We start from the raw sequence: 27,913 nt of genomic DNA, 5'->3' as shown, positions 1-27,913 counted from the left end.
GGTTGGTGTGAATAAATCAACTGTGGGAGCAATTGTAAGAAAATGGAAGACATACAAGACCATTGATAATCTTCCTTGGGGTCAAGATCTCATCCCGTGGGGTCAAAATGATCATGAGAACGGTGAGCAAAAATCCCAGAACTACACGGAGGGACCTGATGAATGACCTGCAGAGAGCTGGGACCAAAGTAACAAAGGCTACCATCAGTAACACACTACGCAGAGAGGGACTCAAATCCTGCAGTGCCAGGCGTGTCCCCCTGCTTAAGCCAGTACATGTCCAGGCCCGTCTGAAGTTTGCCAGAGAGCATATGGATGATCCAGAAGAGGATTGGGAGAATATCATGTGGTCAGATGAAACCAAAATGGAACTTTTTGGTAAAAACTCAACTCGTCGTGTTTGGAGGAAGAAGAAGAACCCAAGAACACCATACCTACTGTGAAGCATGGGGGTGGAAACATCATGCTTTGGGGCTGTTTTTCTACAAAGGGGACAGGGCGACTGATCCGTGTTCAGGGAAGAATGAACGGGGTCATGTATCGTGAGATTTTAAGCCAAAACCTCCTTCCATCAGTGAGAGCATTGAAGATGGAACGTGGCTGGGTCTTCCAGCATGACAGTGATCCCAAACACACCGCTCGCGCAACGAAGGAGTGGCTCCGTAAAAAGCATTTCAAGGTCCTGGAGTGGCCTAGCCAGTCTCCAGACCTCAACCCCATAGAAAATTTGTGAAGTCCGTGTTTCTCTACATACATTTTTAGCCAGCTTTCACCCGGTTCTTCATTGGTCAGGAACACCACAGGACCACCACAGAGCAGGTATTATTTAGGTGGTGGATCATTCTTCACTGCAGTGACACTGACATGGTGGTGGTGTGTTAGTGTGTGTTGTGCTGGTATGAGCGGATCAGACACAGCAGCGCTACTGGAGCTTTTAAATACCGTGTCCACTCACTGTCCACTCTATTAGACACTCCTACCTAGTTGGTCCACCTTGTAGATGTAAAGTCAGAGACGATCGCTCATCTATTGCTGCTGTTTGAGTCGGTCATCTTCTAGACCTTCATCAGTGGTCACAGGACGCTGCCCACGGGGCGCTGTTGGCTGGATATATTTGGTTGGTGGACTATTCTCAGCCCAGCAGTGACAGTGAGGTGTTTAAAAACTCCAGCAGCGCTGCTGTGTCTGATCCACTCATACCAGCACAACACACACTAACACACCACCACCATGTCAGTGTCACTGCAGTGCTGAGAATGATCCACCACCCAAATAATAACTGCTCTGTAGTGGTCCTGTGGGGGTCCTGACCATGGAAGAACAGCATGAAAGGGGGCTAACAAAGCATGCAGAGAAATAGATGGACTACAGTCAGTAATTGTAGAACTACAAAGTGCTTCTGTATGCTAAGTGGAGCTGATAAATTGAACAGTGAGTGTAGAAACAAGGAGGTGGTTTTAATGTTATGGCTGATCTGTGTATATATATATATATATATATATATATATACGTATATAAACTTATGTCGGTTGTATCTCAACAATGAGCAGGTTAATTTAACTTCTGCATGTTTTAGGGTGGCAGAATAAAACAAACGCAGGATATAGAAAGAACATACCAAACCTGTTACAGACAGTGGTCAGAAACTCCGTGTGAACTCGGGTCTTTGAGTTCACGGTGTTTTCTTATCATGTGCCCATGTTCTGGCTAAACTCCAGAACCCTTGTGACCCTGTTTAAGAGGAATCAGTTACTGAAGTTTGAATCGTTTGTATTTGAACCCTTATTATCTATTTACTTAAAGTTCAGTGTATTTATGTAGCATTTGAATATCAAATATGCCTCTGACATTTGTAAATGCAATCACCTGTGTATCATCCAGTGTGCCAACCCTAAATGAAGACATTAGGCACTAGAGTAAAGGCCTGTATCTGACAGAAATGTCCTTCAGGTGCTAGAAGTTCAAGTACTCTGTGCTTTGGCAAACAGGATCCACCCTGTGAGATCACAAACTAAATGTACACTCAAAGCTGCCAAGTAGCAGGAAGTTCTGACTCTTAAAACCTTCTTTTTTTTAAAGCTGGCGTGAGCCATGCATGAGCCGTATGAGTAATCATATAACAGTGACGTACAGGATCCTGTTTGTGCAACGTAAGCATGTGTACACTGGTGTAATAAAGCCTCCTGACTGTTAAAGCTTCATTTTCCAAATTGCTCTTCCTGTGGTGGAATTTTCCATTTGGGAATGGCTGGTTAAATGCTTTGCTTTTCCACAGCACTCGATTAAGCCTCCCACCTAAAACGGTTCAGACACCACAAATGGATAACAAAAGTACTTTGTTCCAAACTGTCGGCTGTTACAACCTGAAAAGAAATCAAACACAGTCGGTCGTCTGGCATCTGCTGGGGTTTGTTCCCGGACACAGCGGATACCAAAACCAAGTTCTCCTGTATGCTTTAAACCATCTCTAGATTATTTATCATACCTAATACAATGTACAGAAACAAAAGGTTGCACACAACACAATTACGAGACACAAGGTGAACAGTGCTTACACAACAAGTGCTGGAGAGAGACTGTAGATATGTGACATGGTGGGAATTCAGAGCTTCTAGAACCTGGATTGCATTTTAGAGCTTTCCGGAGCTCTGGTATCCTCCCATGGTTTAAAGACATGCAAGTGAGGTGACTTAGAGATACAAAATTGTCCATGACTGTTTGACATTGAAGACTTGAACTGATGAATCTTGTTTGAAACATGACGTTAAAATAATTAGGGATGTAACAATACACTCTACCCACGACTCTACCCAAGTTTCCTTTAATTTTTTCTCTTAAAAAAATAAAATAAAATACTGTATTTGTGCTTAGCTTTTATTTATCTAAATAATGAATGTCCTTTTATTTCTGAGGTAGGTACAAACTATGCATAACAGTGCTGCACATTTCCCTTTTTGTGTAAAAAAAAAAAAAAAAAAAAGCTGAAATGAAATTTTAAAACAAATCCCTAAATAAATAAATAAATAATACAAATAAAGAAAGTATCCTCACATAAATAAATTTGGCTGGAAAATTCTGAACCTGGCAACCCTGTAGTGACGTCAACCAGGCGAGGTGAATAGCGCCAGCGCCCTCTGCTGTTTAAAGTGAATATCGATTTATTATACATGTAAACTGATTTGAATCGTTACACATGTGAATCGATTTTTAACGGTTTTGTGGTGCATCGTTACACCCCTAAAAATAATAAATAAATAAATGGATGTACAATTGGTTCAATCAGTGAAATCTGTGACATTTCCATGTGCTGGATTCCTGTCACACCATTCCCATGATGTGAAACCTCTGGATGAAAGTTTGCAGTAAAGACAGTGGAAGAGAGTCGTACTGATGGAATCCACAGATATTCCAGTCATTCATGAATTTAGGTGACTTGAGGCAAGTTTCTCTCGCCCTTGCAGAGCATACCATAGGAGAATGATATCAATGCACATGCGCAGAACGTACTTAAACGTTTAGGTTGGGCCGCTCAGGTGGCGCAGTGCTAAAATACACTAGCACACCAGAGCTGGGATCTCGAATACATCGTATCGAATCTCAGCTCTGCCATCCGGCTGGGCTGAGTGGCTATATGAACAACGTTTGGCTGTTGTTCATCCTGGGATGGAGCCAGATAGGGACCTCATAACTGATGCAATTACGACCTCTGCTGGCTGATTGATGGTGTCTGCACAGAGTAGGGGAATAATACGTTGATCAGGGTGTGGTTCTCTGTACACAAAGCTGATCTGCATATGAACTCGCCTCGTGCAGGTGAAAAGATGCAGCCAGCTACTGCTCACGTGTCGGAGGGGGCGTGTGTCAGTTCGCTCTCCTCAATCGGGGCGGAGCACCAGTAGAGAGAAAGCATAACGCAATGGGGTCAAAATTGACATGTTTATTCTTTTATTTAACAGATTATTTAAAGGTTTACCCACTATATTAAAATATCTGTATTCTGTATTCAGAAACACCTCATTTGATCTAGTCTAATCTGAATGAGGTGTGTACATGGACGTGTTGTATTTTAATTCAACTGTTAGTCAGATTAATAACGGACTGTTAGGCTGCATGTCAACGTGGCTATTATAAATCACCTTCAGGCTGTAACAGTTCAGTTAAAACACCATTCAAATGAATTGTGTAACTTTTGAAATGTATGTAACATTGATCTCATCCTGCTTTTTAAAGGCGTTTTGTGAGGGCTGAGTCAACACTGAGTTCTTCATAACCGTTTTAATAGCTATTTACTCAATGCTTATTTCCATCTGCTGACTCATGAGCTGAGTGGGTAGTGCCAGTCGTTTTGTCCTTGTGTCTGATCCTTAGTTTTGCTGAATGTTTAGTGTTATCAGGGCTATAAGCTGTGAATCTTGGATCTTTTGAAATTAGAATTTTTTTACAGCTCTGTTTTCATTTTATTTACTTATTTACTTTGTGCAAGCTAAAAAAAAAGGGATGACTGGGATACTTATAATGGCATATATAGCAGAAATCAAATTGTTCAAGTCAAAGTACTTATGCTAATGAGTAGCTGATTAATTAACCCTTTCATGCATGAATTATAACAACATGAATCAAGAATTTCTTCCAAAATGTTTTAATTTTCCTTTTAGGCTAATAAAACTATTGAATTGCTTTTTATTTTTATTTTAAATGTAAGTAATTAAGAGTTGTTCATGTGTCCACTCAGGTGGACAGCATGCATTTGAGTTTTACTGAGAGTTATATTTTATAAACAGCCCAATGAATAGCAGCCAGGGCACAAAGGCACAAGAAATTTCAAGCAAATGTACTTGGTTTATTGAGTGCATAGAGCATCTTGGCATCTGTGTGCATTTTTTGCTTCATTAAGCTGAGGCCAGTAGTTTTCAGGCCCAAATCTGATCTCAGTACATCTCATATTGGTGCAAATGGTACAAAGAACACCTTGTGATTCTCTTCTGTATATAATCAGAGAGACACAAAGTTAAAAATATGAGTTTAATACTATTAAAAATAGTGTGGTTTACAAAAAAAATAAAAATCAAACCTGAGGTGTATTTTTTACCAAAATATGGATTAAGAATGAAATACATTTGATAGTTGAAATATCCCCAGAATGCATGATGCCAATTTTAGTGGAAATGTGGTTAATTGTAATTAACTGCTTCAAAAAATATATATATTTGAACAACACAATGATTGTATTGCTTCTTAGATGTTGCTTTTTGTGCTCAAATTTTATTTACTAGCAAAGATGTCTTTTAGTAGAAGAATTTTACAGAAATCGAAGCAGATGGAGTTTCTGACATTCCGTCAGCGTTTTTGGTTTACCATATTATTTGTTGCACTTGCAATTATTGGCCAGATAGTAGTGCCATACTGGGTTTTTTGGTAGCGTCCCCTTAAAAGGCTGTAATTCATCAATAACAGTAAAACCAGGCCGTTCAGGTGGCGCAGCGGTAAAGTACGCTAGTGCACCAGAGTTGGGGTTTCGAATACATCGTATCGAATCTCAGCTCTGCCTTTCCGACTGGGCTGGGCAGCAGCGTGAACAACGATTGGCTGTTGTTCAGGGTTAGAGGTAAGAAAGTCGGATCATAGGTCCTCATAACTGGTGTGACTGCGGCCCCTGCTGGCTGACTGATTGCGCCTGTGCAGGGCTGAGGAATAATGCTGATGGGGGGTGTGGCCCTCCATACACAGTGCCCGTCAGTGTATGTACTCGACTCGTGCAGGTGAAAAATGCACTATCTGTACTGACTGCGTACCGGAGCAGTTGAGTATGTCAGTTGAGAGGCGTCCTCAGTCAGTGGTGAAGGGTCGAATCAGTATAGAGGACGCAATCAGGGTAATTGGACACGACTAAACTGGGGGATAAAAATTGGGGGGGGAAGAGGGGAAAATATATATATATATACAGGGGTTGGACAAAATAACTGAAACACCTGGTTTTAGACCACAATAATTTATTAGTATGGTGTAGGGCCTCCTTTTGCGGCCAATACAGCGTCAATTCGTCTTGGAAATGACATATACAAGTCCTGCACAGTGGTCAGAGGGATTTTAAGCCATTCTTCTTGCAGGATAGTGGCCAGGTCACTACGTGATGCTGGTGGAGGAAAACGTTTCCTGACTCGCTTCTCCAAAACACCCCAAAGTGGCTCAATAATATTTAGATCTGGTGACTGTGCAGGCCATGGGAGATGTTCAACTTCACTTTCATGTTCATCAAACCAATCTTTCACCAGTCTTGCTGTGTGTATTGGTGCATTGTCATCCTGATACACGGCACCGCCATTGGATGCACATGGTCCTCCAGAATGGTTCGGTAGTCCTTGGCAGTGACGCACCCATCTAGCACAAGTATTGGGCCAAGGGAATGCCATGATATGGCAGCCCAAACCATCACTGATCCACCCCCATGCTTCACTCTGGGCATGCAACAGTCTGGGTGGTACGCTTCTTTGGGGCTTCTCCACACCGTAACTCTCCCGGATGTGGGAAAACAGTAAAGGTGGACTCATCAGAGAACAATACATGTTTCACATTGTCCACAGCCCAAGATTTGCGCTCCTTGCACCATTGAAACCGACGTTTGGCATTGGCACGAGTGACCAAAGGTTTGGCTATAGCAGCCCGGCCGTGTATGTTGACCCTGTGGAGCTCCCGACGGACAGTTCTGGTGGAAACAGGAGAGTTGAGGTGCACATTTAATTCTGCCGTGATTTGGGCAGCCGTGGTTTTATGTTTTTTGGATACAATCCGGGTTAGCACCCGAACATCCCTTTCAGACAGCTTCCTCTTGCGTCCACAGTTAATCCTGTTGGATGTGGTTTGTCCTTCTTGGTGGTATGCTGACATTACCCTGGATACCGTGGCTCTTGATACATCACAAAGACTTGCTGTCTTGGTCACAGATGCGCCAGCAAGACGTGCACCAACAATTTGTCCTCTTTTGAACTCTGGTATGTCACCCATAATGTTGTGTGCATTGCAATATTTTGAGCAAAACTGTGCTCTTACCCTGCTAATTGAACCTTCACACTCTGCTCTTACTGGTGCAATGTGCAATTAATGAAGATTGGCCACCAGACTGGTCCAATTTAGCCATGAAACCTCCCACACTAAAATGACAGGTGTTTCAGTTATTTTGTCCAACCCCTGTATATATATATATATTTAAAAAAATAACAGTAAAACCTACATACATGGATAACAATCCTGTAGTGACCACCATGCATGAAAGGGTTAAATATTGTTTAAGTAATGCTGGAGGTTACAACGTTCAGAGAAATGTATTTTTAACAGCTGACACTGATTTGAATTGAAGGCACAACTCAGAGATATGACTTTGTAATCCTTTCATGATACATGATGTGTTTGGTGATTGTGTTCAAGGTGTTTCTGTGGAACATCTCAGTATGTTTTTGGTTCTTTCAAGCATGCATAATAATTGTTTGAGGACTGAAGACACCAGTTTACTCAGTTTTATACACAGAGTTTGGTGATGTCTTTATTGCAATGTTTTTTTTTCACTTTATAATCCAAATATTGATTTTTTTTTTTTGTCAAAGTGAGAAAATGTAACTCTTGTTTGATCATGGAGGACCATGCCTTTTGAGTATACTCTGTTAATAGCCAGGCATAATTGCATAACCTTTTTAATCTTTTTTTTTTTCTATTTATTTCTGCATTTTTCTCCCAGTATAGTGTAGTTAATTTGTCTTCCACTGCTGGGGGAGGAGGGTATATTGCTGCTCACGCCTCCTCCGACCCATGCACAGCCCTCAGCGGAACCCTTATTCACCCATTAAATTCTGCACAGATGCCTCTATATCTGCTAATCAGGGTCCTTACACAGCGTTCGAAGACCCCACCCACATAGTCCGGTCATCCCGCCCTAGCAGAACCGTGTCTGCTGCAGACACTGCCAATTAAGGCCGCTATATGGCGCACAGCCGACCGGTGGCAATGCCGAGTTTCAAACCAAGGAGCGCTAAGTCATTTTTTTAAGCATTCCAATTCTTAAATTGCCACAACTTTTTTTTTTATGTATTGCAAGCATCAATTTCAAATTAAGAATATTTACAAAAACAAGGTGCTCACTTTCCCATTTTACATACTTGTACAGAAAATTGTATGTAACCTCTCTGGAATTAAGGTTTGTAAAAGTGGGTCTGTTTTGTCGGCCCACCAGCTGTGAGTAAGACAGTAATTATCCCGGCTTGGGAATATTGCCTCCGTCTCAAAACAGATGTGCACTGTGACACCCAACACTGCACTCTCACCTTTCACACACAGCTGGACCCTGTGCTTCGTCTAGTACGAGTTTGTTCTAGAAACATCTCACTGCAGCTCTTATGTTAATGATAGTAAACATGCAGAAAGACCCTGCAGTTAAAATCACAAGTACTGTTATTACTTTTCTGCACTGGGCGGCCCTCACGGACGGAGAGAGTGCACTTAGCTTTTATTATGGTTATTTAAGCAATATGTGGAAAAGAGTGCTCTGTTTTTTACTATCGTCCTTTTCAGTCATGATGCACATACTGCTAGCACTAAAAGATAGCAGACTAGCACTGGCACACTAGTTGAAATATGAATGAATAGTTTGTAACATTTAACATAGAAGTTGTACTATAAAAAAAAATACAATAAAAAAAATAAATAAAAAAAATACTACCAAACAATCACTTCACCTAGTTTCAAATTGCTTCTGTTCTTGCATATTTTATCACACTGAATCAAGTCAGATCATCCAACAAAACACATTACACAAGTGTTTTGGAAAGCAGGCAGTGTTTTTAAGAAACAACGTTATTAACTCAAATTGCTCTTGTAAAAGCTGCTCCCTGATTACTTGACCAAACAGTTAACCAAGAGTAATTGCTAAGCCACTTTAACTAGTTAATCACAGCAAGGCTAGGTTTTACACAGGATATTAGGATATACAGTACATCTCATTCATCTTTAACACTACCACCAAACTTGTCATATATCTGGAGAGGATTACAAAGCCATATCTCTAGCTGTAGGACTCACTCTGGTGGCAAATCTAGGTTTGTCCAGACTGCTAAAATTTGTTCAGACATTTAGCAAAAAATGGATCCAGTAAGATACAAAAAGTCACCAAAAAAACTTCGGCATATTTACCAAGAGGCACCTAGATGATCCCAATAGCTCTTAGGCTTTAACACTCACTCACTTTCTTAACTGCATATCCAATCAGAGTCCCCGGGGTGGGGGGTTGTTATGTTGGAGCCTATCCCAGCTTTTCAATGGGCGCAAGGCACACAGTAACACCCTGGACATGGCGCCAGTCCATCACAGGGCAGACACACACTCACCTATAGGGCAGTGTCTCCAATTAGCCTGACTGCATGTTTTCGGACTGTGGGAGGAAACCGGAGCTCCCGGAGGAAACCCACGCAGATACGGGGAGAACATGCTAACTCCACACAGAAGGGACCCGGACTGCCCCGCCTGGGGATTGAACCCAGGACCTTCTTGCTGTGAGGTGACGGTGCTACCCATTAGGCTTTAGCAGACAAACATGTAACAGTTGGAACTTTGAACAACAAGAATGTCATAGTGCCTGGTCAAAAGCAAACAAAGCATTTCATAGGAGGAACATAAACCATCACAGTGTCATAGATAGACTTTGCTGTGGAATCTTGTTAGAGATGAAGTCTGTCTCTTGGAGACTGGAGTAGAATGTGGCTTATTGGAGCTGATAATGGGGTGAAAGAAGCTTTGTGGTGGCTGTGCTACATTTTTAGACATGGCTTGTGCTTACTACTTTTGTTTGACTTGTTTTCTCACTTTCATTGAATGGCTAATGAGACAGGTGTTCCACTTAAATAAAACATATGCTTCTGGATCGTTCCTTACTAGGATTTTGATTTGTCGTGTATTAACTGCCTAAGGCAACATTGTAACAATCCAATTAACACAGCAGATTTTGATGTGCACAGATGGTGTTTTAAATTTGGAAAGCATTAAATCCAATAGATAATGAACTTATACCTTTCAGGGGGAAATAAGCCTTTTTTTAAATGCATTTTCTCCCCTTTTTCTTCCCCTTTTGGCCAATTTGCATCACGCATCCTCTCCGCCTCTGCCGATCCCTGCCCTGACCGAGGAGATCGAAGCTAACCCACATCCCCTCTGACAAGTGCGCAGCAAGCCGTATGCGTCTTGCCACCCACACATTGACGAGTGTGGCGCCACCTAGCGTTGCGTGCGGAGAGACAAACCCTAAGAGCACTCTTTCCTCATCTCCGTGTAGGCGCCTCTAATCAGCCAGCAGAGGTCGTAACTGCACCATTCTGACAGAGAGACCCATATCCGACCTTAGTCCCGCCCATCTGAACAACAGGCCAATCGTTGTTCATATAGCCGCTCAGCCGCAGTCGGTAAGGCAGAGCTGGATTCGATACGACGTATTCGGGGGGTGGGGGGTGGAGAAGCCTCCGGCATGTACAGTCAGTACAGACTGCATTTTTCACCCGCGCGAATCCAGTTCATACACTTGACGGGTGTACGGAGGGCCACACCCCATCAGCATTAATCCTCAGCCCTGTGCAGGCGCCATCAGTCAGCCAGCAGGGGCCGCAGTCACACCAGTTATGAGGACCTATGATCCGACTTTTTACCCTCTAACCCTGAACAGCCAATCGTTGTTCATGCTGCCCCCCAGCCCAGTCGGAAAGGCGTACCAGCCAGCAGGTAGACAGCAAGGTAACTTAATTAAAATATAAAAGAAAAGCACCCCATTTCATCAGGAGTCCCTGGGGCCGGAGACTTTAGCTTGTTGCCAGTCTTTACCAGTGTGTAAGTTCGACAGTGAACAATAGAAAAGATATTTTCTAGCGTACTTTACCGCTGCGCCACCTGAGCGGCACACTTTTATAATTTTTATTACCTACCAACATTGTACTGTAATACTTACTTATCGTTTCTTACGCACCTTGAGCCTTACTTACTTATTAATTTTTAACTGAGTCTTTTATTTACTTTATTTTTTATTTTATTTTATTATTTTATTTTTCTCTAAAGTACCTTGATCCTTTACTGATCTTTTCTGATGTACCTTGAGCTGTTGTAATACTTGGTAGATTCAGTATTATGTTCAGTTCTTGCACTTTGTCACTTTCACACACTTGGTTCACTTTAAATTGCTTCTATTTTTAAATTATATTTAAGTTTATTTTTACATTTTTTGTATTTTTCTACACTTTTAGATTTGTTTTTTGTATCAATATATATTTTTGTCTACTTTGTAGCTACTGTGGCCGAGCAGTCACTAAAGCATTTCACTGCCAGTTGTACTGTGTATGTGTACTATGTATGTGAGAAATAAACCTTGATTTAATTTGACTTGACTTTCCCTCTGGGATTAATAAAGTTATCTATCTATCCATCCATCCATCCATCCTTCAGTTTTTTTTACTGTGCAGGCCTTGTTCCGTAAGCCAGATGGTGATGGTTGTTCACTTTAGTGGAGTGAAGTTACTGCTTTGAGAAAGGCGAGCGATACAAGCACCCCTGTCCACTCTGAAATGAGGGATTCTTTAGAAGTAAGCCAGGCTCTTATAAGCGTCTCCGTCTTGTCCAGGTCAGCCTGTTATCAAATCAGAGGGGGGAAGGGAAGGGGTTTGGACTGGGAGCTGGACTGTTAGTATAGTGTGTGTGAAAGGCAGTGAGGCTGGCGGTCAGACACTCTGCAGATGTACATTTGGAGTTTGGATTCAGGCTCAGGGTGAGTAATGTTCTGATGGGCATGTCACGTTACAGAATGAGTGTAGATAGACTCTCAGCAGTTTTGGGGCGGGGAACGTGGATTAAGTTGGAGGAGGAGTGGCCGTGGAACTGATATGCATTTAGTTTTTAGGGGCTTAGTGGGATTGGTGTTCTGTAACAAGCTCCAGGATTCTGCTCCATTTGTTTAGGGAGGGTTTGTGTCCCGTCGTGGGGGTTTACATGCCCTTGATCAGAAGAGCGCAAGAGAGATCAGGGAAGGGAGGAAGATTTGGGAGGAGAAGGATGAAAGGAATGATGTGTGGGTTTGAATGGAAGCTTGATGATAAAGGGAGAGAAATGAATGATGGACTGAGCTTATGAGCGAGTTGCCACATTTGGTGAAAGTGGGCAAGTCGGGAGAATGTTTTTGAGGATCGGATTAACAAGTTAAACTGGTAAGATGTTTCTGCTCTGTATTCTTACCATATTTCCTTTACTTTTCTTTCTTCTTACTTCCTTTTAAGAAAAGTTAACATATGCTTGTAAGAAACATGTCTGAGGCTTACGTGCTGCCCAGAAAAAAAATCCCCAAAATGTGGGTTTTCTAAAAATGTCAGAATTATACATACAACACGCCCAATATTTGGTTTTATGTCTCTTAACTCATTTCTTATTTCTTGGTGTTCAAATGAATGGAGTTAGTTTGACTACACCCATTAAAAAGTATGTGGAACACTGATGTCTTATCAAGGTTGGGAAGAAAACCCAAAATATTACTTTATGCTTGAATGATTTTGCAAGTGGCTGAAACATGCCGCTCAGGTGGCGCAGCGGTAAAAACACACACTGGAACCAGAGCTGGGATACATCGTATTGAGTCTCAGCTCTGCCTGCCGACTGGGCTGAGCAGCCACATGAACAACGATTGGCCTGTTGTTCAGATAGGGGTGGGATATAAAAGCTGGATAGGACTCCCTCATAACTAATGCATAATTACGACCTCTGCTGGCTGATTGATGGCGGCTGCACAGAGATGAGAACATTTACATTTTCAGCATTTAGCAGACGCTTTTATCCAAGGCGACTTACAGTTATGACTGAACACAATTTTGAGCAATTGAGGGTTAAGGGCCTTGCTCAGGGGCCCAACAGTGGCAACTTGGCAGTGGTGGGGCTTGAACCGGCAACCTTTAGATTACTAGTCCAGTACCTTAACCCCACTGAGCTATCACTGCCCACAAATTTACATTTTTGGCATTTACAGAACTGTGACAGTATATTGTCTAAGCGATTGAGGGTTAAGGGCCTTCCTCAAGGGCCCAACAGTCACAACCTGGCAGTGGTGGGGCTTGAACCAGCGACCTTTCAGTTTCTAGCCCAGTGCCTTAACTACTAGGCTACAAATTTAGGTTGAGAAAAGAGTGCTGTCAGGGTGTGTCTCTCCATACACAGTGCTGAGCTGCACTGCACTCGTCAAAGTGTAGGTGACAAGATGCATACGGCTGCTTCTCCTCAATCAGAACGGGGATCGGCATTGGTGGAGAGGAAGCATGACTCAATCGGGCAATTTGAAGCACTAAAAAGGGGAGAAAATGCATTAACAAAATTTTTAAAAAGTGGCTGAAACATAAGTGACACTGTTTACAGTCAAGAAAGCTTTACATCGTCTTGAGCTTAAAGTAGGGCTGGGCGATATGACGGTACATTCGGTATACCGTCTTAGATTTCTCATACAATATGGACTTTTCAAATACCGCCATACCGTAGCATAGAAAATACTTCAGGTCAGTTGTTAAACCAATGTTATAAGCGATCTGGAATTTTTAAGATATTTAAAGTCATCCACTTTTCTACAACAGACCTGTGGTCAACTTGTACAGTGGAGTTTGCGAACGTTGTTTCGTTAAAGGGAGAGCCGAGGGTAATTGTACAATACGTATATTAAATAAACATACAATTTTGTGGTAAAAATGATAATTCTTCTATGTACTTATGACAGTAGAATAAGTCAGAGACCCATCAAAAGTCCCAGTCATACAAAAAAACGTACGGGCGGCACGGTGGCTAAGTGGGTAGCACTGTCGCCTCACAGCAAGAAGGTCCTGGGTTCGACCCCAAGGTGTCTACATGGGTTTCCTCCGGGTGCTTGTGTAATGAGCAACTACCGTTCCTGTCATAAATAACCAAAGTGTAAAACATGACGTTAAAATCCCAATAAACAAACAAACAAACATACCATAATATACCGTGAAACTGCCAGAATCTTAAAAAATACAGTAATACAAAATTTTGGTCAGGCTACCATGCAAGAGTAAAGCTAAAAATGAAGTGTGCATACAAAGTTAATGACAGTAATAATGAAAGTACAGGTGTAGAGGTGTAGAGGTGTAGTGTAAATCATGAATCGGTGGTAGTTGCCAAGATACTGTTTCTCTAAAATGCAGCTCCAGTTAATTCTAGTTAAACATTAGCTTTAGCACAGAGCCATTTGTTGCCTAGTGTTGGAGAAACAAAAATGCTAATCATTAATCATTCTAACTGAATAGAGTTACATTTAAAGGTTTGGACACTTCTGGTTAAATTCCAAGCTTTCTTACTTTTCTATCTTTTCTTGACAGTAAAACGTACACCGATCAGCCATAACTTGTTTCTACACTCACTGTCCATTTTATCAGCTCCACTTACCGTATAGAAGCACTTTGTAGTTCTACAATTACTGACTGTAGTCTATCTCTTTCTCTGCATGCTTTGTTAGCCCCCTTTCATGCTGTTTTTCAATGGTCAGGACCCCCACAGGACCACCACAGAGCAGGTATTATTTGGGTGGTGGATCATTCTCAGCACTGCAGTGACACTGACATGGTGGTGGTGTGTTAGTGTGTGTTGTGCTGGTATGAGTGGATCAGACACAGCAGCTCTGATGAAGTTTTTAAACACATCACTGTCACTGCTGGACTGAGAATAGTCCACCAACCAAATATACTGTATATCCAGCCAACAGCGCCCCGTGGGCAGCGTCCTGTGACCACTGATGAAGGTCTAGAAGATGACCGACTCAAACAGCAGCAATAGATGAGCGATCGTCTCTGACTTTACATCTACAAGGTGGACCAACTAGGTAGGGGTGTCTAATAGAGTGGACAGTGAGTGGACATGGTATTTAAAAACTCCAGCAGCGCTGCTGTGTCTGAGCTGTGGTTTACTCCCACAGTCCAAAGATGTGCAAGTGAGGTGAATTGGAGATTAGCGTGTGTTTGACATTAAAGACTCGAACTGATAAATCTTGTGTAACAAGTAATTACCTGTCCTGTCATGAATGTAACCAAAGTGTTTAAAACATGACGTTAAAATCCTAATAAATAAAAAGCTATTATTCATCTGCAAAAGCATTAGGAACTGCTTGATGAAAACAGTGCACCCCAGCCCAAAATGATAAGAGATCAGATCTTCTCTGGCCAGCAGAAGAATGGATTAAAGTAAGCTCAAGGGTGGGAGAGGCTGGTTGTTTGGCCCCTTCCCCCTCCTGACCATTTTTCTCTTGTTTTGACCTGATAAGTGTCTTCGCGTATCGTATGACTGTAGTAGCATCAAGTGCTCCTCTCTTGGGACTGGGGTGGATAAGCCTGCAGGATCCAGTTACTGCACCTGAATCTGTTAGAAAGGGGATCGAGAAGATTTAGCAGCAAGTCTTCTGCAGTGTGATTCAGGGGTGCACTGTGGTTTTTTAGGCAGTTGTAGCCTAGTGGTTAAGGTACTGTAATCGAAAGTTGCTGGTTCTTCAACAGTGCCAGGTTGCCACTTAACCCTCAATTGCTTAGATAATATACACTGATCAGCCATAACATTAAAACCACCTCCTTGTTTCTACACTTACTGTCCATTTTATCAGCTCCACTTACCATATAGAAGCATTTTGTAGTTCTACAATTACTGACTGTAGTCCATTGGTTTCTCTACATACCTTTTACCCCCCTTTCACTCTGTTCTTCAATGGTCAGGACCACCACAGAGCAGGTATTATTTAGGTGGTGGATCATTCTCAGCACTGCAGTGACACTGACATGGTGGTGGTGTGTTAGTGTGTGTTGTGCTGGTATGTGGATCAGACACAGCAGCGCTGCTGGAGTTAGAGACGATCGCTCATCTATTGATGTTGTTTGAGTTGGTCATTCTAGACCTTCATCAGTGGTCACAGGACGGTGCCCACGGGGCGCTGTTGGCTGGATATTTTTGGTTGGTGGACTATTCTCAGTCCAGCAGTGAAAGTGAGGTGTTAAAAACTCCATCAGTGCTGATGTGTCTTATCCACTCATACCAGCACAACACACACTAACACACCACCACCATGTCAGTGTCACTGCAGTGCTGAGAATGATCCACCACCTAAATAATACCTGCTCTGTGGTGGTCCTGGGAGAGTCCTGACCATTGAAGAACAGCATGAAAGGGGGCTAACAAAGCATGCAGAGAAACAGATGGACTACAGTCAGTAATTGTAGAACTACAAAGTGCTTCTATATGGTAAGTGGAGCTGATAAAATGGACAGTGAGTGTAGAAACAAGGAGGTGGTTTTAATGTTGCAGCTGATCAGTGTACTGTAAGTCGCTTTGAATAAAAGCATCTGCTAAATGCTAAAAATCTCAATATATATGTTGATCATAAAAGTTCATTGAACTTTTCTAGGTGTATGATGACCGTTAGAGGTGAACTGAGCTGAAGTCTGGATCTCCTTTATACATCCTGCAGGCCATAAACCCTCATATCAGTGTAGAAGTATCAAAAGCATCACATTACTGTGTGCATGTGAGAGCAAACTGTTAGACTCCTGCCTCTCTATGAGGAAAGCTTTATCACATGAGTGACAGCAATAGTTGAGGTCAGAGGTGATGCTAATGGACATTAGGAGAAGATTAGAAGTCCTGTGTCAGGTTGCAAACATATGACCCTACCTAGAATGAGACCTCCACTGAATACTTCCCTACAGAATCAATCAGAAACACTGTCCATTTTATCAGCTCCACTTACCATATAGGAGCACTTTGTAGTTCTACAATTACTGACTGTAGTCCATCTGTCTCTCTGCATGCTTTGTTAGCCCCCTTACATGCTGTTCTTCAATGGTCAGGACCCCCACAGAGCAGGTATTATTTAGGTGGTGGATGATTCTCAGCACTGCAGTGACACTGACATGGTGGTGATGTGTTAGTGTGTGTTGTGCTGGTATGAGTGGATCAGACACAGCAGCGCTGATGGAGTTTTAAACACCTCACTGTCCCTGCTGGACTGAGAATAGTCCACCAACCAACAACATCCAGCCAACAGCACTTGAAGGAGGGAAACACATGAACTTAACAAACATACACTTGCAAATGGAAATTTTTTCTATTTATTTCTGCATTTTCTCCAGATTTAGTGTGGTCAGTTTGTCGTCCGCTGCTGGGGGATCCCTGATTGCATTCGAGGAGGGTATACTGCTGCTCACGCCTCATCCGACGCATGCAAAGTCCTAGCAGACCCCTTCTTTTCGCCCATGCATTCTGCACATTCGCCTCTATCTGCTAATCAGGGTCCTTGCACAGCGTTTGAAGACCCCACCCACATTGTCCGGTCATCCCGCCCTAGCAGACACGGTGGCCAAATAGTGTCTGCTGCATGCACTGCCAATTATGCCCACTAGATGGCGCCCAGTCGACCGGTGGCAACTCCGAGTTTCAAACCCAAGGAGTTCAGAATCTCTGCGACAACTGGAAATATTTAACCCTCCTCACCTTACATGATATTATATTGATGATTTATATAAGCATTTTTAATAGCATCAGTAACTTAAGTGTGAGGTAAGTGTGTAAACCATGAAGTTAAAATCCTAATGAATAAATAAATAGTGCAGCCTTAAACTTGAATCTACCTAGCACTGCTTTCTTAACGTTAGCATTATGTGAACATGATACTTTATGTTCTTTTCATTCCAGTTAAATTACCAACCAGTTGGCCGCTCAGGTGGCGCAGCGGTAAAAACACACGCTGGAACCAGAGCTGGGCTCTCGAATACATTCGTATCGAATCTCAGCTCTGCCTGCCGGCCAGGCTGAGCAGCCACATGAACAACGATTGGCCTGTTGTTCCGATATGGGTGGAATTAAGCCGGATGGGGTCTCTCTCTCATAACTAATGCAATTACGACCTCTGCTGGCTGATTGATGGCGCCTGCACAGAGATGAGAAAAGAGTGCAGATCAGGGTGTGTCCCTCCGTACACAGTGCTGAGCTGCACTGCACTCGTCAAAGTGTAGGTGATAAGCTGCATACGGATCAGAGAAGGGATCGGCATTGGTGGAGAGGAAGCACAATGCGCTAAAAGGGAGAAAAAAGGGGAGAAAATGCATAAATAAAATAAAAAATAATAATATTAAAAAATTACCAACCAGTTATTTTCATATTGCAGAGTAAACACTCAACCACATAGTTACAGGAATTAATGCAGTCATTTACAATGAAATTAAGCCAAACATTTTTCGGTGGCATGCAACACATCCATTTTTTTAAAACATTACTCCACATTGAGGTATTCAGACCAGGGTCTTGTGGTTCGTCATGCCGTAGCTATCTTGTCTCTAACTTTGGTATCGATTTCCAACCATTTTAATGTAGTTCTTACACCCCCAATGCTAATAATACCTTAACTGAAAAGACTTTATGCTTAAGTATATCAGATTACTTATGCAGACTCAATGTACACAATGCCTGTTTTGTATGGTCATAATGCCCTTCAGAGCCATCGAGGGGGAGGTGGGTGTTGAATAGGTCTGGAAGTGTGGAATTGGGAAGAGGAGCAGTGATGTCAAAAGAACCCAACCCCCTATTCCGTCAGCTTTTAGGTCTCGCCAGTCTATCCTTTGCAAGCCAGAATGGATTAAGGCATGTATGTTTTAAATGCACTTTTATCTTTATTAAATACACTGTTTTTATTGACATGGTGCTGGTGCTGACACCAAAACTGATGTTGCTCAGGAAAGTAGCAAAACCCTTTAGGAGCCAACTCTATAATGTAATCAGATTTGGGGTTTTGCGACACAAGGCATAAAAACAGCAACTGTAGGTAGTAAAATAAATGATTAAAGCCAAATGTGAAACTTGTAAAACAGTTTGAAGCATGAAACTGACTGAAACGTCATAAAATGCACAGATATGTTAAACAAGACATTAAATCCAAAGAAAGAAAGAAATAATTCACAGCACAAAGATAAACATTGATTAAGACAGTGATTACCTGCCTGATTACATGTGAAACATGGACAAACAGTATCACTGCTTCACTTTATTAATTGGCTTCCTGTAGCTGCCCGCATTCAGTTTAAAACACCAATGGTAGCCTACAAAGCCAAAGCATACCAGCCACTACCTACCTTAGAGCTCTCATCAAACCCTGTTCTGGATACTCTTGATCCACCTATCAGAACAGGAAAACGGGCATAGAGGCTTTTTACTGTACCAGAACCAGGGTGGCCGAATGAACGTCCCCTATCTGTTTGCATAGCTGACTTAATACCGTCTTAAAAAAATGACTCAAGACCACCTTTTTTTATCTAGTACTTAAATTGAAACTAGCTTCGCATTTACTAATGTCTCTGAAATCCTTCTTTTCTAACCATACATTTCTGTTCTGGACAGCCAGTCACCTTCAACCATCCCACAATACCTGCAGTGAAATGCAATGATAATTGAGGCTAAATATGTCCAAGATTTTAATGTCATAGATGTCATTTGTTTCCTCCTTCGGACCAGCAAAATTGCGATGCTGGAACCAAAATGATTTTATCAGTTGAGAATTGGCTGTATTATGTATCTATACCGGATACCTATATTTAATATTCCTGCTGCTACATTTCTATATATTTATATACTTTTTACTTATTTTTTTAATCCTGTGCTGCCACCTATCACATTCTTTAAAATTTAAATCTGTGCTGCTATATCATTCATTGATATATTTTTATATCTAAATCCTGTGATACTATGTATCAATAGTTTTCTCGCTTACTCTGTAAATTCCGTGCGAGCCAAAATGCAATGAAATTTCGTTCTGAGTACACTTGTGTATAATGAATGACAATAAAGGTTGTCTAAGTCTAAGTATTGTAGTAAAACAAGACACTGTTCTAGTTTGGAAATAAGTTCTAAGTAGTAGTCCAGGTCTTCCAAGTCTTTACCATTATATGAACCAGAAACTTGACATGCCACGTATATAGCCGTATATAATCAATTTATTTAATTGGTCCTCTTACCAGTAAACATAGTAAACAAAGTAGTTTATGTCATTGATTATTTAGCTAGCAAATTATAGGTGTAAACAAGCTAAAACCACCTCCTTGTTTCTACTCTCACTGTCCATTTTATCAGCTCCACTTACCATATAGAAGCACTTTGTAGTTCTACAATTACTGACTGTAGTCCATCTGTTTCTCTGCATGCTTTGTTAGCCCCCTTTCATGCTGTTCTTCAGTGGTCAGGACCCCCACAGGACCACCACAGAACAGGTATTATTTAGGTGGTGGATGATTCTCTGCACTGCAGTGACACTGACATGGTGGTGATGTGTTAGTGTGTGTTGTGCTGGTATGAGTGGATCAGGCACAGCAGCACTGATGGAGTTTTTAGTCCACCAACCAAACACATCCAGCCAACAGCGCCCCATGGGCAGCGTTCTGTGACCACTGATGAAGGTCTAGAGGATGACCAAATCAAACAGCAGCAATAGATGAGCGATCATCTCTGACTTTACATCTACAAGGTGGCCCGACTAGGTAGGAGTGTCTAATAGAGTGGACAGTGAGTGGACACGGTATTTAAAAACTCCAGCAGTGCTGCTGTGTCTGATCCACTCATACCAGCACAACACACACTAACACACCACCACCATGTCAGTGTCACTGCAGTGCTGAGAATGATCCACCACCTAAATAATACCTGCTCTGTGGTGGTCCTGTGGGGGTCCTGACCATTGAAGAACAGCATGAAAGGGGGCTAACAAAGCATGCAGAGAAACAGATGGACTACAGTCAGTAATTGTAGAACTACAAAGTGCTTCTATATGGTAAGTGGAGCTGATAAAATGGACAGTAAGTGTAGAAACAAGGAGGTGGTTTTAATGTTATGGCTGATCCCATGCAATCATGGGATATTAGTGACTCCAGCACCTCCTGATCCTTCTTATTTGCAAAGCAGCTTCTAAGCCCATGGTGATATAAAGCTAGCTTGATTTAAAATTAAAAAAGTAAAAAGTCGAATCATATAATTTTTATGATTTATAGCTAATTTCTGGGGTATTATTAAGAAATGGAACACTTGAGGTCGTGTGTTATCGCGAATAACATCACGGCTGTGATTCGGTCGTAGATCATCACAGCCGTGATGTTATTCGCGATAACACACGACCTCAAGTGTTCTATTGCTTTTATACAACAGTTTTTACAAAATAAAGAAAGAAAATAAATCAAAGAAGCCCTGAATTTCATATTAAATATGCTTTAATACTGACAATACCTTCCGCCAAAAAGTAGTTCCACAACGAATATAAAGTTTTAACACTACAAAACAGACATCCCAAGTTGCAAAAACTCATTTCAGGGAGGTAAGAAGCACAACAAGAAGAAGAAGGCAAGAACCTCTGAAGGGAAAAAAAAAAGAAATAAAAAACCTCTTGCACACACCAAAGGATAACAGAACTCTTATGAGCTGCTAACTGGGCTATTAAGCTAACTGTTCGAGTTACAAACACATTAATGTTCCCTACATAGTGCACTAGACAATATATTAGACAATTGATTTATGTTCCCTACACAGTGCGCTAGATCGTATATCAGATAATGGATTTAAAACGCGATCGGGAAAAAAGTCTGTGTCGCCTGCGAGCGCGTTTGTGTGCATGAAGCTTGTCGTTACTGGCAATGCGTCAGCGGAGTAATACAGTTGTGGTGTGAAAAGGCCGTGCTGTTATCACGAATATCAGCACGTTTAGAACGCTTCTCAACCAATCAGATTGTAAGCTCGGAACTAACTGTTGTATTATGTTTGATAATTAGTATGGGAATTTGTGCTTATTGTCTGCATATACTTGGAATTAACTTGTATTGGATGAGAAAAATTTTATTATTGCATCAACTCTCATTACCATGAAAAGCAGTCGATGTGACATTAAACTACCAAATAAGTACTGATCTTTTGTAAAAGTCCTTTAAAGGTGGGTCATATGGGACTGACCTTGAAACAGACCATTTGTTTAAAGAACAGTGATGGGAAAGACCTTTATAGAGGGGGAGGGAACATAATGTGTTGTGGAGTGGCTGTTTGTGACCAGGCTGGAATCCCTGTTGAGGTCTTTTCATTTTAGCAGTTTGATTCGGGTGTTAAGCAGCTTTGTTGTTCCATTAATGCACAAGTCCTAGTGGTTCGAAGAGAAGAGAAGAGATGCACAAAGAGTAAATAGTCTTTGTGGGTTGAACATTGTGATCGTTTTAGAGCCCAGTGCATGAGATTATTAACACAGCAACTCAGTTTATGCCCCACAGGTTTAATATAACATTGCGTTCAAATACGACATTATGTTCAGTTGTGTTTGTTTTTTTTATGTTGTTTATGCATTTTCTCCCTTTTCTCCCTTTTTAGCGCGTCTAATTGCCCCATTGTGTCATGCTTCCTCTCCACCAATGCCGATGTCTGCTCTGATTGAGGAGAACGAAGCTAACCCACGCCCTCTCCGACATGTGGGACACGCCCCCTCCGGCATGCCGTATGCATCTTATCACCTACACATTGACAAGTGCACATTGAATGGATGCTACAAGTTACCACAAAACATTGATCTGCCCAATAAAGATGTGGTAAACATGGTGGATGGATTCATATGTATCATGTGTCCCAGACTGGTGCCCATTGTAGAAAAGGGAGATTTTTAACCCATGGGAATGAAATTCTCTCTTCAGTCTTAATTCTCAACCCATTTATTCCAGGGTCTTGAATTTAGACTGAATATTGTTCATGTTCTGTCTCTCTGTGAGAGCAGATGGGACCACATCGGTGGAGGAATTTCACACCAAATATGCATTTAGCACCTGGCTGTTTTTCTTTCCTCCTGGAAGGTGACGGCTGTTTAGTGTTCTCTCACATCCTTCAAGCTCAGATGGTGTGGTGGCAGAGACTCGGCGCGCCAACCGACTGATGGTCTTCAGTGGCCTTGCTGAACCTCTGAGAAGCTCTCGTCACCAGCTGTTAAATGAAGAGCTTTAATACCCCGGGACCATTAACAGATTCCAGCTCATCATCAGTCATTCATTTTTACTAACTTACTTCATTCTGGTTAGTGTAGGGCAGTGCTCTGATTGGTGTGTGAAGCTCTGCAAAAGACAGGCATCTTTGCACTCACTCACACCCAAAGGCAATTTAGAGCAAGCCTAATTTACTTTCTGCATGGGTTTAGGAGCTGATAGAAAACCAGAGTACTAGAGGAAATCCTTGTTGACACATAGGGAACATGCACAAGCAAATTTTGATGCCGCTTAGGTGGCGCAGCGGTAAAAACACACGCTGGAACCAGAGCTGGGATCTCGAATACATCGTATCGAATCTCAGCTCTCAGCTTTAGATATGGGTGGGATATTAAAAAGCCGGATGGGGTCTCTCTCTCATTACTGATGCAATTACGACCTCTGCGGCTGATTGATGGCGCCTGCACAGAGATGAGAAAAGAGTGCTCTCAGGGTGTGTCTCTCCGTACACAGTGCTGATCCGCACTGCACTCGTCAAAGTGTAGGTGACAAGATGCATGCGGCATGCTGCCCACGTGTCGGAGGGGGCGTGGGTTAGCTTCGTTCTCCTCAATCAGAGCAGGGATCGGCATTGGTGGAGAGGAAGCATGACGCAATCGGGCAATTGGACTCGCTAAAAGGGAGAAAAAGGAGAGAAAATGCATAAAAACAAACAACAAATAAGAGCAAATTTTGAACTGCATCTCCACTGTACCACAACAGCAGGTCATCACGAATGTTTTTGACGTTTGGTTTTATGCCGTTTGACTGGGTATTTTTTGAACAAAGGTCATTTGTGATTTGAACAGTTTTCCTTGTCTAACACAGTCAGAATGTTGAACGGGTGAGTAGCTGTCAGGAGAGCGCCGAGCTGATTATACTCACATAAAGATGCCCTTTACTGACTGACATGACATACCCAGGAGGATTGTGGGAGGAAGTGTTTGATGGTGTTGTGTTTCTCTCAGCAGCTCATTAGAGGCTCAGTGATTGTGAATGTCTCAACAAGGATACCAGACTATAATTATAGTATAGCGAAGCTCACGGCAGTGTAAAACTTTTGATGGTTTGATGTGATGTCGACTGTGTTCATGGGTTGTACGTTTCACACCGATGCCCGTGTAGCACAAAAATTCATTCCATTAGCAGTTTATCTTAATGGTGACTGACAGGCATCATTCACACTTCTCAAATCTGTTGGAACTTGGAACTTGGAACCTGTGTAGCTTCTTTGTATAAACCACATTTCTGGAAGTTGGGACTTTTTGAGAAATATGATAAAACAGATCTGTAACCTTTATTTAACTGACATGAGTCAGAGATGGGGACTCGAGTCTGCGCACACACAGCGACTTCAGACTCGACTCGGACTCGTTTCAAATGACTTGTAGACAACAAAAGTCAGCAACATGTGTTAACATTAGTTACGTGTGACAATTTTATATATATATATACTGTATATACTGTATATATGATCCGACATCATTCTGATCGTGTCATTTTCTGCTCTCTAATAACGCTCTAGCCGTTTTAACCCGCAACGCACACAATGGGTAAATGTTCCAGCCAGCTTCCTGCATAGTGATGAAGCGTTGCTCCCTACTCCCTCCTTTGGATTGGAATTTCACTTAAAATGGTGGAATACCCTACGTAGTGCACTTCACTGGAACAGTTGGTGTGAATGAAACGCTCCTACAGAATTGGTGCTGATGGTTGGAAGAACCGCTTTCTGAACCAATCAGACCTTCTGATTGTAATTTTTAGTAAGAAATGCTGTTATTTGTATTTATTCAGTTTGTGTCACACAGATGATGTGTCAATGAAACGCTTGATTGGCTTTCTAACAAGTGTTTTACTTCACAACCGGGAAAAGTTTGGAGGTTGTTAATTATAAGCACATTTACAAACTAACGGATTCTATTTTTAATGGGACACACGCTTATAAATGAACGCTTATAAATAAACGCTTATAAAAATCACGTGCTTTTGTTTTGCAATGAAAACAAAACGTATCAGTTTAAGCTTTTAACTGGTACCTAGGAAAGTAAAGGCACGAAGTAAAACGTCAAAATACAGTCACTAATCTGTTGTTGTTTTTTATCTGAACTTATATATTATTTGTTTATTTCTACGCTACATTTCCAATATATGTTTTGTGTTGGTTATATTGACTCGTTGACTTGACTCAGACTCTAGCCTAAAGACTCGTGACTTGACTCGGACTCGTATTTTGTGACTTGTGAACATCTCTGACATGAGTACAATAAAAGCCTGCAACAGTCAAATGTTGAGACAAATGTTGAGGCACGTTTGGCACTGTGTAACATCAGCCTTCCTATTAACGAAACTTTTTAATGGTTTTGGGAACTGAGGACCCTAACTTTTTTTTTTTTTTTTTAATTTTCTATTTTTCTCCAACCCCAACCTCCCCCCCCCCCCCCACCCCCAATCTAGTTGTGTCCAATCTAGTCTTGTCCAATTACCCTGATTGCATCCTCCACTGATTCAAACCTTCACCGCTGACTGAGGACGCTTCTCAACTGACACTCCGACACATGCTCAGTAGAGACGCCATTTTTCACCTAACCCTATGAACAACAGCCAATCGATCGATGTTCATGTAGTCGCCCAGGCCAGCCAGATGGCAGAGCTGAGTATTGATACGATGTATTCGAAAACCCAGCTCTGGTGTGCTAGTGTATTTGACCGCTGTGCCACCTGAGCGGCGAGGACCCTAAATGTTGAAGTTTTGCAAGTGGAATTTGTGTCCATTCTTGCTTCATACGAAACCTCAGCTGCTCAACATTCTGGTCGTTGTCTGATTCTCCTCTTCATAATGCGTTACATATTTACAATAAGATACAGATCTGGAATGCAGGCAGGCCAGGCAAGCACACGCACTGTGTGTCTACTAAGTCACGGCTTTGAAGCACATGCAGAAAGAGGCCTAGCATTGTCTGGCCTGGAAAAGACGTTGCCTTAATGGCAGCAGTGAGACAGTCCAGGTCCTTTATGTGTGGAGTTTGTGCATGTTCTCCGTGTCTGCGTGGGTTTCCTCCAGGAACTCCGGTTTCCTGCAGCTTTACATAAAACATATGCCGATTCTATGGGCACAGAAGTGCATTTTTTTTTTGAAAGCTTAATGATGGTGTTGATATAACTGAACAGCATCTTACTGGCAATGGTGTTACAGTGGTATAGTTAGCATGATAGCCTAATTTGTGTGTTAGATTAGCCTAAAGCATGATTGCTGCACTTTGTCATCATCATTCCATCACAGTGTAGAGAATCAAATACAGTCTGTTCATGATCTTATTGGTTTCTGTGTAACAGACTTCAGTCTTGGTATGCTCACAGGAAGTGCTAATAGCAGCAGGTGCTAATTAGATGCACTGGTGCTTGATAAGGCCATGTCAAGAGCGTCCTCTTCTAATCAGGCCCGAGGGAATGAGCTCATGATGGAGCGAAGGGTGTGTGTGGGGAGGGGGGGTGTGCGAGTCTATAGAGTAGTTCTGTGACATGAAGGTGAGGTATGTGTAAAAGAAACCCTTGGAGGAATCAATCTCACACTATTAGGTTCAGACAAAACCAGGACAAATAAATAATAAGAATATTCAGTATGTACAAGTCTATGTTGAACTTTCCTGGTACGTACTTTAATTGATTATACACTTATCAGCCATAACATTAAAACCACCTCCTTGTTTCTACACTCACTGTCCATTTTATCAGCTCCACTTACCATATAGAAACACTTTGTAGTTCTACAACTACTGACTGTAGTCCATCTGTTTCTCTACATACCTTTTTAACCTGCTTTCACCCTGTTCTTCAATGGTCAGGACCCCCACAGGACCACCACAGAGCAGGTATTATTTAGGTGGTGAATCATTCTCAGCACTGCAGTGACACTGACATGGTGGTGGTGTGGGAGTGTGTGTTGTGCTGGTATGAGTGGATCAGACTCAGCAGCGCTGCTGGAGTTTTTAAATACCATGTCCACTCACTGTCCACTCAATTAGACACTCCTACCTAGTTGGTCCACCTTGTAGATGTAAAGTCAGAGACGATCGCTCATCTATTGCTGCTGTTTGAGTCGGTCATCTTCTACACCTTCATCAGTTGTCACAGGACGCTGCCCATGGGGTGCTGTTGGCTGGATATTTTTGGCTGGTGGACTATTCTCAGTCCAGCAGTGACAGTGAGGTGTTTAAAAACTCCATCAGTGCTGCTGTGTCTGATCCACTCATACCAGCACAACACACACTAACACACCACCACCATGTCAGTGTCACTGCAGTGCTGAGAATGATTCACCACCTAAATAATACCTACTCTGTGGTGGTCCTGGGAGAGTCCTGACCATTGAACAACAGCATGAAAGCAGGCTAACAAAGCATGCAGAGAAATAGATGGACTACTGTCAGTAATTGTAGAGCTACAAAGTGCTTCTATATGGTAAGTGGAGAAACAAGGAGTTGGTTTTAATGTTATGAACACCCATTGTGTCCCGTTTATACATTTAAAAAAGGAACCCTAATAGGACACCCACTGACCAGATGATTGAGTTGTGGACTTTTCTCAGACTAACATGGTAATGACTTGATATTGTATGGAATTTTTAAACATTATTTAAACTGGCCTCTTTATTAGGAACACACCCTTTTTACTGCAATTTCTTTCGGGATCAATAAAGTGTTATCTTATCTTATGCTCGGTTTGTGTTAATCTTCCTTTAGTCTTTAGACGCTTTTTGAATACAGGTTGCTGTTGGCTTTATATTTTTGGTTGGTGAGCAGTTGTGTCTATTGAGTGCCCGGCCAGGCTGGTAGCAATGCTGAGGCTTA

General features: G+C 42.0%; 1 protein-coding gene across 1 annotated transcript in view; it reads left to right on the top strand.

The window, feature by feature from the left end:
* LOC134319542 (solute carrier family 45 member 3) overlaps positions 1-27,913 on the top strand; it is a 42,773-nt gene that overhangs the window by 3,182 nt on the left and 11,678 nt on the right. The window lies entirely within an intron of this gene.

This window comes from Trichomycterus rosablanca, chromosome 8 (genome assembly GCF_030014385.1).
Source record: "Trichomycterus rosablanca isolate fTriRos1 chromosome 8, fTriRos1.hap1, whole genome shotgun sequence".
NCBI lineage: Eukaryota > Metazoa > Chordata > Actinopteri > Siluriformes > Trichomycteridae > Trichomycterus > Trichomycterus rosablanca.
The sequence above is the reverse complement of the archived record's forward strand: the minus strand, read 5'-3'. Positions and strand labels throughout refer to the sequence as shown.